This window comes from Stenella coeruleoalba (genome assembly GCF_951394435.1).
Source record: "Stenella coeruleoalba genome assembly, chromosome: 9".
In the NCBI taxonomy this organism is placed as follows: domain Eukaryota; kingdom Metazoa; phylum Chordata; class Mammalia; order Artiodactyla; family Delphinidae; genus Stenella; species Stenella coeruleoalba.
In genome coordinates, this window is record NC_137155.1 from 59,092,676 (window position 1) to 59,106,260 (window position 13,585).

General features: G+C 45.1%; 1 protein-coding gene across 5 annotated transcripts in view; it reads left to right on the top strand.

Moving 5' to 3' along the window:
* The window catches only part of WIPF3 (WAS/WASL interacting protein family member 3), a 91,117-nt gene that overhangs the window by 71,684 nt on the left and 5,848 nt on the right, over nt 1-13,585 (top strand). The window lies entirely within an intron of this gene.

Here is a 13,585-nt window from a genome sequence, read left to right on the forward strand (position 1 = left end):
TCCGGACGCGCAGGCTCAGCGGCCATGGCTTACGGGCCCAGCCGCTCCGCGGCATGTGGGATCCTCCCGGACCGGGGCACGAACCCGTGTCCCCTGCATCTGCAGGCAGACTCTCAGCCACTGCGCCACCAGGGAAGCCCACTTGTATGTTTTTTAATAATATGTAAATACAGTTGACCCTTGAACAACGCAGGGCTTCATATGCATCGTTGGCCCTCCACATCCTTGGATGCGGAGGATTCCACCAACCACAGACTGTCGTACTGTAGTTTTACTACTGAAAAACATCCTCGTACAAGTGGACCCATGCAGTTCAAACCCATGTTGTTTCAGGGTCAACGGTACTCCTCTGAATTGAGAGAGACAGAGGAAGAGAGAGGAGCGGGATAAAGATTGATGAAGGGAAATCACCCCACCTGGGGTTTAAATAGACCGTGGAGACGTGATGGTGGAGGACACGGGTGCTGGGTCAGGCTCCCATTCTTGCTCAGTTCGAGCTCAGCAGATGGGCGTGAACTGCCCACTGTACACTTGGCACCATGCTGGCCCCAGAGACTACGAGGTGTAAGCAACAAGGTCCCTACCACCAAGCCGCCAGCGTGCACACTCCCGAGATAGAAGCGTGAGACATTAACTAGATCACAACGGAGTGTCTTAATCACTGATTGTTTAAAGTGCAGGGGGCACCACAGCGGGCATGAGGGTGGAGGTGGAGACGGGACTTGAAGGCGTAGAGAGAGGTCACATTTCCACTGGGTGGAAAGGCTGAGCACGGCACACCCCCAGGAGAGAGGCACGATAGCGTTTGGGCCGTTTAAGAATGACAGGAAAGCCCTACGTGGTGTGTGAGGGCACACGGTGCCTGGAGAGGACCGCACCGGCTGCCAGAGATGTTAGGCTTCGCGGGGCAGAGGGTCAATAAATAATACTTCTTTTCCCATCATATGAAATGTTCACAGGTCAGACGGATGAAGATCTTAGTGTTTTTATTGGCAGAGCTTAGGTCACAGCAAACTGTAATACTGGGGGAGGTTTGCTGACTCCCCCAGGCCAGGGGATTTACAGGTGAGGAGACTGAGGCTGGCCTCCCCCTGCAGCCACAGAGCAGCCTCTCAGAGCTTTCCACGTGGCCAGGAGGGCAGGACGGAATAGTCCTTAATACACAGGCAGCCAGATTTCAAAGAGGGAACCTAGAAGGGGCCAGGCTGCACATGGCTAGTTCCCGCTGTTCAACTCACCAGAAAAAGAGGGCAGAGAGAGCCTAGGCGTGTTACCTACCCTACAGGAGGTGCCCACACATGAAGAGGACAAGGAGATATGTTCCCTCCTAATGTGAAGGATGTTTTATCCCTTCTAAGGGATATAAGCAGAACCTATAAGCAGAGCTGTCAGTGAAATACTAACCACCGCCAATACAGTAAGTGCTCCTGTCGTAGACCTGCTCAGATGTGCCTGGCATGGTTCTAGGTGCTTTGCAGACCTTATCATAAGTCCTTAATGTAGAAAGTTTTCACGTTAGGGGAAAGGAGGTCCATACAGGCCAAGTGACTTGCCTAAGGCCTCACAGCAAGTTAGAGGCAGAGCCAGGAATTTCAGACCCAGGGGTGTCTGAGCCATGCAGCCATGGTGAACTCTGAGAAGGGATGTGGTTAGGTCTAGGTTGAGTCTGATAACTGGTGGTTTGATCAGAGGAGGTAGAGACCAAGGTCAGGAAACCTGTGGCTTTGAGAAGGGTCCATGCGAGGGAGGATGGATGGGGGTGAGGGTTGCCAGGGCTTGGGGATGCAGGCCATGAGAGGAACAAGAGAAGTAGAGGAGGAGCTGAGGGCCTCTGAGTACCAACCTGGGCCTGGATGGACGGTGCGGCACCAAGAAGAAGGAGCTGGAGAGGCGCAGGTTTCAGGAGGAGACGAAGTGATGGATCAGGGCGAGTGGAGGTGCCTGGAGGGCTGCAAGGGGGAGATGACCCGGGGCAGGTGGAACAGGGAGTACACAGGTCTGAGGCTGAGGGGTAAGGTCAGGAATGGGAACTAGCTCTGCGGGTCATCAGTTTGGAGCCTTACCCTAAACCAGGGCTCAGCAAACATTTTCTTTAAAGGGCCAGAGAGGACATGCTGAGGTTCTGCCTGCCATCTGGCCTCTGTCACAACTACTCAGCTCTGCTGTTTTGACATGAGAACAGCCACAGACAACACGTAAAGAAATGGGCATGGCTGTCTTCCAGTAAAACTTTATCTGTGAAAGCAGTTGCTGGCTGAATTTGGTCTGCTGGCTGTATTTTGCTGATCTCTGCCCTCAACCACTTCAGAAAAACAGTCTTAAAAATCTCTTTGTTATACAGCCTTTCTCAGTAATGTGCTGTGGAGTCCTTCAATCTTCAGACTCAGTAAAATCGAACTTACCTGCATTTGGAGCCCGTGGTGCCTAGCCTCATCTCTGAGAACAGAAGAAAAGCTTCACCCCATACAGCTCACCAGGAGGGCAGAGGCGGCAGTCTGTGCTGTGTTCCTCTGCTTTCAGAGAAATGTTCAAATCAGTGCCCACACCAACATAAATAATCTCCTGAGGATCAAGAAGGAGCAGTTAAAAAAAAAAAACGCAACGTACTAATGAATTGACATCCTACAGACCAGAAAGGGCATTTGCCATTTCAAAAAGAAGATATAGCTTTAGACTGATGTGGCATTGGTGGACATAAAATACTTCAGTAGCCTCCTAGCACAGTTAAATGAGCGTGTTCCTGCCGTTCGTGCGAGCCGTAGGGGAGACGCTTGTTAATTATGTGGGTGTAGGTCATGCCTATCTGATGACATTTCTCACAGTTTTTCTCTTGCATTCTGCCATTGACCTGTAACCCAAGGTTAGAGTTCTTCATGGTGTGGGAGACTGCGTTGCTTCCGTCAGATGAGGGTGTCCCTGTGCTCTTTTGTAGCAGTTCTGGAGCTCTGTCTCCGCCCGCTTGCCTGCTTTCTCTCTGTCCTTCCGAGACACACACACACGCGCGCGTGCGCGCGCACACACACACACACACACACACACACACACACACACACGGCACACACATACCCTAAGGCTTAGCTCTTCCGGCGCCATCCTCCCTGTCTCCACTCTGCAAGTATGAGCCATGCTCTTTCTTTGGTAGATGATTTTGTCCAATTTTTAAGTGTTTTTAAAAGGCACGGGTTCCTCAATAAGTTAAACAGAATTACCGTATGACCTAGCAATTCCACTCCTGGGTGTATACCCCAAAGAATTGAAAACAGGTGTTCAAACAAGAGTTCATAGACAAATATTCACAGCAGCACTATTCACAGTAGCCAAAAGGTGACCACCCAAATGCCCATCAACTAGTAAATGGATAAACAAAATGTGGTGTAGTCATGCAATGGAATATTATTGGACAGTAAGAAGGAATGAAGCAGTGGTATGTGCTACAACATGGATGAACCTTGCAAACATTAGGCTAAACGAAAGAAGCCAGACGTAAAGCCCACATAAGACTCCATTGATATGAAATATCTAAAATAGGCAAATTCAAAGACACAGAAAGTGAATTTAGCAGTTGCTAAGGGCAGGGGAGTATGGAGAATGGGGAGTGACTGCTAATGAGTCCTCTTGGGCTGATGAAAATGTTCTGCAACTAGATAGTGGTGATGGTTACACAACAACGGGAATGTACGAAGTGTCATTAATGGTAAATTGTATATTATATGTACTTTACCACAATGAAAAGAAAGTGAAAAAACCCTATCACTGAGACTCTTTGGGAAACATGCGTAGCTCACAAATATTCATTAACACAATGATGGTAGAAAGAGTGAAGTCATCCTCATATGGACAGATATTTATTGAGGCCCTCAGCTCTGGAGAGGTTTAGATAAATGATCCCCCTGACTTACCCTTCAGAGATTCACACGTTGGTGAAGGGAGGGAGGAGAGAAAGACACCCGAACATAACATTTCAGTCTGGTGTTCCCAGCAAAACCATCCTCGTCACGATCAGTTCAGTGGGAAAGTGGGTGATTAAAAATTTGACCGTTTTCATCCCAACTCCTTTTTTCTTTACTTTTAATTGTGGTTAAAAAAGAACATAACGTGGGGACTTCCCTGGTGGTACAGTGGTTAAGAATCCGCCTGCCAATGCAGGGGACACAGGTTTGAGCCCTGGTCCGGGAAGATCCCACATGCTGCAGAGCAACTAAGCCCGTGTGCCACAACTACTGAGCCTGGGCTCTAGAGCCCACGAGCCACAACTACTGAAGCCCCGTGCACCCTAGGGCCTGCGAGCCACAACTACTGAGCCCATGTGCCACAACTATTGAAGCCCGTGCGCCTAGAGCCGGTGCTCTGCAACAAGAGAAGCCACTGCAATGAGAAGCCCGCGCACCGCAGTGAAGAATAGCTCCCACTCACCACAACTAGAGAAAACCCGCACGCAGCAACAAAGACCCAATGCAGCCAAAAAATATATATATATTATATATATATATACACATACAAATAACATGAAACTGACCATCCTAACCATTTTTATGTGTACAGTTCAGTAGTGTGAAATGCATTTACATTGTTGTGCAACCAATTTCCAGAACTCTTTTCATCTCACAAAATTGAAACTCTGTACCCATTAAACAACTCCCCATTCTCCCCTCCCCCAACCCCCTGGTAACCACTGTTCTAGTTTCTAGCTCTGTGGCTCTATGAGTTTGACTACTCTTGGTATATAACTAGAATTGTGCTATACTTGACTTTTTTTTAAATTTTTTTAAAAAATTTATTTATATTTATTTATTTTTGGCTGTGTTGGGTCTTCGTTACAGCACGCGGGCTTTCTCTAGTTGCGGCGAGCGGGGACTACTCTTTGTTGAGGTGCGCAGACTTCTCATTGCGGTGGCTTCTCGTTTCGAAGCACGGGCTCTAGGCACGTGGGCTTCAGCAGTTGTGGCACGTGGGTTCAGTAGTTGTGGCTCTCAGGCTCTAGAGCGCAGGCTCAGTAGTTGTGGCGCATGGGCTTAGTTGCTCCGCGGCACGTGGGATCTTCCTGGACCAGGGCTTGAACCCGTGTCCCCTGCATTGGCAGATGGATTCTTAACCACTGTACCACCAGGGAAGCCCTACTTGACTTTTTGAGACTGGCTTATTTCACTGAGCATAATGTCCTCAAGGTTCATCCATGTTGTAGCATATGTCACAATTTCCTTCCTTTTTAAGGCTGAATAATATTCCGTTGTATGTATTTACCACATTTTGTTTATTCATCCATCAATAGACACTTGGGTTGCTTCCATCTTTTGGCTGTTGTGAACAATGCTGCTATGTACATGAGTGTACCAATAACTGTTTGAGACCCTGCTTTCAATTCTTTTGTGTATACACCCAGAAGTGGAATTACTGGATGATATGGTAATTCTATTTTTAATTTTTTGAGGAACCACCATACTGTTTTCCATTTTACATTCCTACCACCAGTACACAAGTGTTCCAGTTTCTCCACATCCTCTCCAACCCTTGTTATTTTCTGGTCTTGGTGCTTTGTTTTGTCTGTAGCCATCTTGATGGGTGTGAAGTGGTATCTCATTGTGGCCCAACTCCTTTTCTAAAATAGAGTTACTTTACACTTATAGCAAAACTGGCTACCATTACTTCCATTAACAGAGAAACTTCTCCACCAGGCAGTGCAGTAACTTTAACAGTACAGGGTGGTTCACATCATAAAATCAAAGGATTAGATGTCCCCAGACTGAAAGAATCAGAAGACAAAGCCGGTGCCAGAGTCTTTCGCCTTTGTGGCGGGAGGGCAGTTGAGCAGTAAGGATCTCTGTCCTGGCTTACTTATCTTAGCCACGTCTGATTATTACTGGGGACCACAGCCCTCCATAAGCTATCTTCCAGCATCCCACTCTCTTACCACCTCCTGTCTTTCCAGGTTACTCCTTTATTCCTCTGAACCTGCAAAGATACTGTAATATCTATAAGTAATATCTCCCTTGGGAATTCCCTGGTGGTCCAGTGGTTAGGACTCTGCACTTTCACTGCCAAGGGTGCAGGTTCAATACCAGGTCGGAGAACTAAGATCCTGCAAACCACATGGCACGGCCAAAAAATTTTTTTTTAATCTTACCAGGTATTTACATATATATAAAAAAATCTCCCTTGACCTCCCCTGGGCCATTTCTCTGCTCTTCTTACAGGCAACACCATCTCCTCTCCCCGTCCTCTCAGGCCTTCTCCCTTCACGCCATAGACGGAGCCCTTGGCAAGGCTACCAGTGGACCCGAACGTGGCCAAATCCAGGGGTCAGAGGCGTCAGCTGCAGTCCATCACACCCTCCTCCTGAAGCGCTTCTTTGCTTAGATTTTCTGGCTGCCCCCTTTCTCCCCTCTCCTCCCACTGCAAGCCCACTGCTCCTCCATTTTTTGTCATACCAAAAACCTTAGAATCCTATTTGGCTTCTTTTTTTCTCTTCTGCTCCCACATCCAATTTCCCAGTAAATTCTGGGACCTCCCCCTTGGAAATGCATCCCCAATCTGATCACGTGTCCTCTGTCACTCACCCCTGGCTGAAGCCACTGTCGTTTCTCACCTGGATGCTGCAAGCACCTACTAACCGGTGTCCCTGCTCCACACGGCAGCCCGAAGTGATTCCTCTAAAGCCCAGTCACGCTGCCCCTGCTTACAATCCTCCAGTGAATTCCCATCTCCCTCCAAGTCAATCAGAAATTCCCGTCATGGCTTCTAAGACCCACATGAACTGCCCATTGCCGCCACTCTCCCCATCGTCACTTCCCTCCAACAGCATGGACCACCTACAATGTGTGCTCCAAGCACACCCCCCATCTCTGGGCTCTTTGCACTTGCCCTTCCTTCTATGGGCCACTTTCCTCAGGTATCCGCGAGACTTACCCCCTGCCTCCTTTAGGTCTTTTATTAAAATAGAGTTACTTTATACCTGTAGCACAACTAGCTACCATTATTCCCATTAGCAGAGAAACTTCTCCACCAAGCACTGCAGTAATGTTAACAGCTCTTGGTGGTTCATGCAGCAACGTTAACAGCTCTTGGATGTCCCAAGACTGAGAGAATCAGAAGACAACGCCAGGGTGTGTCTTTCGCCCTTGTGGAGGGCAGTTAGGCAGTAAGGACCTCTGCCCTGGTGCACTTACCTTAGCCACGCCTGATTATTACCGGTGACTACACCCCTGCTTATGGCCTTCCCTGATGACCACTACAGATAAAATAACAGCACTTCCTGTCCTATCACTTGTGCTCTCTTTATGCTGCCTTATCGTTTCTTCAAGGCATCTATCACCTCCTGACATGTTATATATTTACCTGTCTTCCCCAGTACAGTATAAGGCCCTGGAGGGCAGAGACGGCATCCATTTTTATTCACTGGTCTACCATCAGCTCCTGGCCTGAGGCCAGGCACACAGACACTCAGTAACCACTTGTTGAATTAATAATTAACAATATCCACACATATCTACATTGCTAAACCATTTACAGAAGAAATTTGAAAACAGCACAAATATCCAACAATAAATAAGTTAATTAGTGCAGAGCCACAGGATGGAATGTTCTGCATCCGTTATAATAGCGCTGTTGAATATTTAGTGACATGGGAAAACGCCAATGCTCCCATGAGAAAACAAAACAAAGAAACCTGGCATACTAAAATTACATTAAATAAAACCTAAATTTAATTTTAAAAAGAAAATATTTCATGAATTTATATGGAGAGGGAAAAGTGGACCAAATAAAGGAAAGAGAGAAGAGGCTAGAAATGTATCCAGTACAGTGTTAAGAGTGGTTAGCCCTCAATGGTGGAATGCTGGGTGATTTTTATTTTCCTTATGCTTCACTATTTTGTCCAAGTGTTCTATAATAAATATATATTACTTTTAATAAGCGTTAAAACTAATTTTAAAATTCCAAATTATTGACAGACTATGATTAGCCCACCCCTGGTCTGAGTGCCCCGAGGTGTGTAGGGTGACAATGTAAGTTCTCTACGAGGGGGACGTGGATCGCTCAGGCCAACGTCAACTATGGCAGTGACAGCAAGGAAGGAGAGGAAAGGCCAGATAAGCAATTTCTGAGGCGTAGCTCTGGCAGATACTAGAATTATCATTTCCAATGAAACCTGTCATTTCCTTTAGTTAGAGACCATGGGAGGCTTCCAGCATTAGAACAGGGAAGGCCCTATGAGGTTTTCCAGCCCAGCTCCTTCAGGTCAGACTGAAATAACCGAGGCAGAAGTAGGGTGATCTGCCTCTGGTCACAGCTGGTGGCAAAGCCGGGGCTTGAGGTGAGGTTCTTTGTTCCATGTCACCTAAGAGAACCCCAGGCTTGTTCTTTTTTTTTTTTATTTTGTTTTTATTTTTTTTTCAGATCCATGAACTTTATTTATTTTTTTACATCTTTATTCGAGTATAATTGCTTTACAATGGTGTGTTAGTTTCTGCTTTATAACAAAGTGAATCAGTTACACATATACATATGTTCCCATATCTCTTCCCTCTTGCGTCTCCCTCCCTCCCACCCTCCCTATCCCACCCCTCTAGGTGGTCACAAAGCACTGAGCTGATCTCCCTGTGCTATGCAGCTGCTTCCCACTACCTATCTATTTTACATTTGGTAGTGTATATATGTCCATGCCACTCTCTCGCTTTGTCACAGCTTACCTTTCATCCTCCCCATATCCTCAAGTCCATTCTCTAGTAGGTCTGTGTCTTTATTCCTGTCTTACCCCTAGGTTCTTCATGACATTTTCCCCCCCTTAAATTCCATATATATATGTTAGCATACGGTATTTGTCTATCTCTTTCTGACTTACTTCACTCTGTATGACAGACTCTAGGTCCATCCACCTCATTACAAATAGCTCAATTTCATTTCCTTTTATGGCTGAGTAATATTCCATTGTATATATGTGCCACATCCTCTTTATCCATTCATCCGATGATGGACACTTAGGTTGTTTCCATCTCCAGGCTATTTTAAATAGAGCTGCAGTGAACATTTTGGTACATGACTCTTTTTGAATTATGGTTTTCTCAGGGTATATGCCCAGTAGTGGGATTGCTGGGTCATATGGTAGTTCTATTTGTAGTTTTTTAAGGAACCTCCATACTGTTCTCCATAGTGGCTGTACCAATTCACATTCCCACCAGCAGTGCAAGAGTGTTCCCTTTTCTCCACACCCTCTCCAGCATTTATTGTTTCTAGATTTTTCGATGATGGCCATTCTGACTGGTGTGAGATGGTATCTCATTGTAGTTTTGATTTGCATTTCTCTAATGATTAATGATGTTGAGCATTCTTTCATGTGTTTGTTGGCAGTCTGTATATCTTCTTTGGAGAAATACCTATTTAGGTCTTCTGTCCATTTTTGGATTGGGTTGTTTGTTTTTTTGTTATTGAGCTGCATGAGCTGCTTGTAAATTTTGGAGATTAATCCTTTGTCACTTGCTTCATTTGCAAATATTTTCTCCCATTCTGAGGGTTGTCTTTTGGTCTTGTTTATGGTTTCCTTTGCTGTGCAAAAGCTTTGAAGTTTCATTAGGTCCCATTTGTTTATTTTTGTTTTTATTTCCATTTCTCTAGGAGGTGGGTCAAGAAGGATCTTGCTGTGATTTATGTCATAGAGTGTTCTGCCTATGTTTTCCTCTAAGAGTTTGATAGTTTCTGGCCTTACATTTAGGTCTTTAATCCATTTTGAGCTTATTGTTGTGTATGGTGTTAGGGAGTGATCTAATCTCATACTTTTACATGTACCTGTCCAGTTTTCCCAGCACCACTTATTGAAGAGGCTGTCCTTTCTCCACTGTACATTCCTGCCTCCTTTATCAAAGATAAGGTGACCAGGGCTTCCCTGGTGGCGCAGTGGTTGAGGATCCGCCTGGTGATGCAGGGGACACGGGTTCGTGCCCCGGTCTGGGAGGATCCCACATGCTGCGGAGCGGCTGGGCCCGTGAGCCATGGCCGCTGAGCCTGCGCATCCGGAGCCTGTGCTCCACAATGGGAGAGGCCACAGCAGTGAGAGGCCCGCGTACCCCCAAAAAAAAAAGAAAAGATAAGGTGACCATATGTGCATGGGTTTATCTCTGGGCTTTCTATCTTGTCCCATTGATCTATCTTTCTGTTTTTGTGCCAGTACCATACTGTCTTGATTGCTGTAGCTTTGTAGTATAGTCTGAAGTCAGGGAGCCTGATTCCTCCAGCTCCGTTTTTTGTTCTCAAGATTGCTTTGGCTATTCAGGGTCTTTTGTGTTTCCATACAAATTGTGAAATTTTTTGTTCTAGTTCTGTGAAAAATGCCAGTGGTAGTTTGATAGGGATTGCATTGAATCTGTAGATTGCTTTGGGTAGTAGTGTCATTTTCACAATGTTGATTCTTCCAATCCAAGAACATGGTGTATCTCTCCATCTATTTGTATCATCTTTAATTTCTTTCATCAGTGTCTTATAATTTTCTGCATAGAGGTCTTTTGTCTCCTTAGGTAGGTTTATTCCTAGATATTTTATTCTTTTTGTTGCAATGGTAGATGGGAGTGTTTTCTTGATTTCACTTTCAGATTTTTCATCATTAGTGTATAGGAATGCCAGAGATTTCTGTGCATTAATTTTGTATCCTGCTACTTTACCAAATTCATTGATTAGCTCTAGTAGTTTTCTCGTAGCATCTTTAGGATTCTCTATGTATAGTATCATGTTGGCTGCCCAAAATACTGGAACAGCATAGAACCAATCCAAGGGTGTGTTCCATGCCTTCTTGAGTGAGGAGTCTCCATGTAGAGGCCTAGGAAGACCCCACTACATGCCCTAGGCTCACTTGAGAGGAAAGGATGAACTTGACATTAGAAAGGGAGCTACCAACAGAACTCAGTGGCTCTGTATTGAAAAGGGAAAATGATGATTCCATGTTCCTTTTTAAAGGTCAAATCAACATCTTTCTGGATAAATATATTTTTTAGCAGAATCTTTTTATTATTTTTAAAAGATATAAAAACAACTACTCCCATCAGTAGCAATACAAGGTTTAACATTTTAACCAGATTTTCTCAGGCCTTTTTCAGATACCTTTAGTAGCTAATTATTTTGTCTACCCCTTCTGTAAACAATCATCACACAACATACAGAACCCTGGGGAAGACTGCTGAGGGCACCCTCACTCTGGCCCAGCCCATGTATTCATCCCCGCACTGAAATCCGCACTGAAATCACCTAGTAACAACATTCTCCTCTGTTTTTCAACCGTTTCCTGTCTGTTGCACTGCTTTGGGGATGGGAAGGGAAACAGAAATTACCGTTCCACTTAATGTCTGTGTCATACAGTTAGCGTTGCCAGTGAAATGTTCCCAGTCACAGAGAATTGTGCTTTTGATTCCATCTAACCATCTGCCGTTCTTGTCGTGGTCTGGCCAACATTCCTTCTCTGCACGTGAGGCCGGTGTATGCAGCATCCCATTTGTTTCAGATACACAGCTTGGTTCTCTGCACCATACCTACTACTCTCCACCTTATGCCATGTGGACCCTACCTTACAGAGAGACCGAGTTGGCCCAGAGATGACGGTTAGATGTGCTTCTCCTAGGAGTCCACTTTCTCCTCACCCAGCCCCTGGAATTGTACTCCAAGACTGGGAGGGGTCCTGGGAGACCCAGCTTTGATGGCCAACCAAGTTTGTAAATCCTTTCTGGGTGTTTTCCAAGCCCTGCAGTATTCAGCCTCTTGTTGGTTGGCTACAGAACGGATTTTTTTTTTTTCTTTTTTGACCTGAAAATATATCTCTGTCTGAGAAAAGGTACAAGCCTGGCTTGGTTTACAAGTGACAAAAAATAAAGTTGGAAACCAGCGTGGCCCTCAGGCCTCTGCTCCTCCAGCCCAAGCACAGACTTTCTTCTTTAAGCCCCACAGTTTAGCGAAGTCTTTCCTATCCGGCTGCTCTGTAGCCAGCAGCTTCTGCAACACAGCGTGTTGATAACTGGGGGAAGAGGCACCATCTGGTTACTAGGGGGCAGCAGCAGCGGTCCCTTGGGCTGCTCTGCATGCAGTAGACGCGTGTGACTGGATAGAGATGGGAAAGAGATTTCTTGCTGTGCGCTGTGGTACCAAAAGTTTGAAAACCACCATTTTAGCGAATCTGAAATACTCTTCTGTGGGCAAACAGCCCATGTGAAGGACTGTTTCAAGCAGAAGGGCTCTACAGTTTAATTCTAAGAGATTCTAGTGGCATCTCGTAAGGGAAAACCCCCCAAGGAGATATTTGGATTAAAAGCATCCTAGGTAACCCTGGCAACTCTCAGCCACACATTCTAGCAGCAGTGAAATTTCTTTTACAACAAGGTGCAGAGTTTTCCTTTCTGTTTTAAGAAGAAATTGATTCTCCTTAGCTCTGTTGTTTCCAGTCGTATTTATGAAAACTAGTGGGCACTGCTTACCTATGGAGAAGCCTGTTTCGTTGCCCAGTCGTCCTCCAAGTGGGGGATTTTGCCCCCCCAAGGGGATATTCAGCACTGTCTGGAGACCTTTTTTGTTGATACAAATGGTCTGGGGCGTGTGCTAGCGGCGTCTAGTGGGTAAAGACCAGGGATGCTGTGAAACTGCTTACAGCACACAGGCAACACCCAACAAAGAATTTTCCAGCCCCAAATGTCAGTAGAGCCAAGTTAAGAAACCCTGGTCTAGAGGAAGGCTTTTCTGTAGTAGACTGGAGTTTCGTAAATCTAAGAACAATAGTGTCAAGGCCATACTGCCGCGTGGAATTCGGTCAGAGGCTGTTTATCAGTGTCTCTTTACTTTTTGCTCAGTTGTAAATCTGACTAAAAACCTAGTACTCCCTATGCCATTGGTCCAAAAATATCTTCATCCTAGAACAAGTGCAGTCGGTAATTTTAAAAATATTTTAATGAAAATTATAGTGTCCATTGGATTAATGTTTTGTAAGGTGTAGAGACCCTTCTATGTGGCAGTTCATTTAAAAAACTATATCTTACCATAACAGATTCTTAAGGTGACTTATATGCCCATTGTAGAAAACTTGAAGAGTATTTTTAAGAGTTTTTAAAAAGCAGTAAATCCAAAAGGAATCAATTCAGTATATTATTTACATTTTTTAAATGGATTTTTAAAAATAGTTAACATCTTGCTATCTATACAGTTTCTAGCCTGCTTTTTTGTCCTACATTTCAAACATCACCCCAAATTATTTGAGCCTTTGTAGACACTCAGATGGCCTCTTGGTGCTCCATCATACGATAATGAACCCTAGATTTCCTAAACACTGTTGTTGAATACAGGTTATTATCAGCTTTTCACTATCATAAATAATCTGGGATTGATATTTCTGCTTTTCATGTTGCTTTGTAAGTAGCACAGCAACGTGAATTGTTGGGAGGGCTTTGGGACATGGTTATTTAATTCCTAGCCTGTGACAGAAGCAGACAGAAAAGTCTTGTACCAAATGCAGCAGAGGAGACACAGGGACACCATTTGGATCACCTGACTCACAGGAAAAGTTCTGGAATTCCTAGGAATGTGGATTTCAAACTTGGCTAGACCAACCAAACCATGTATCTACGTG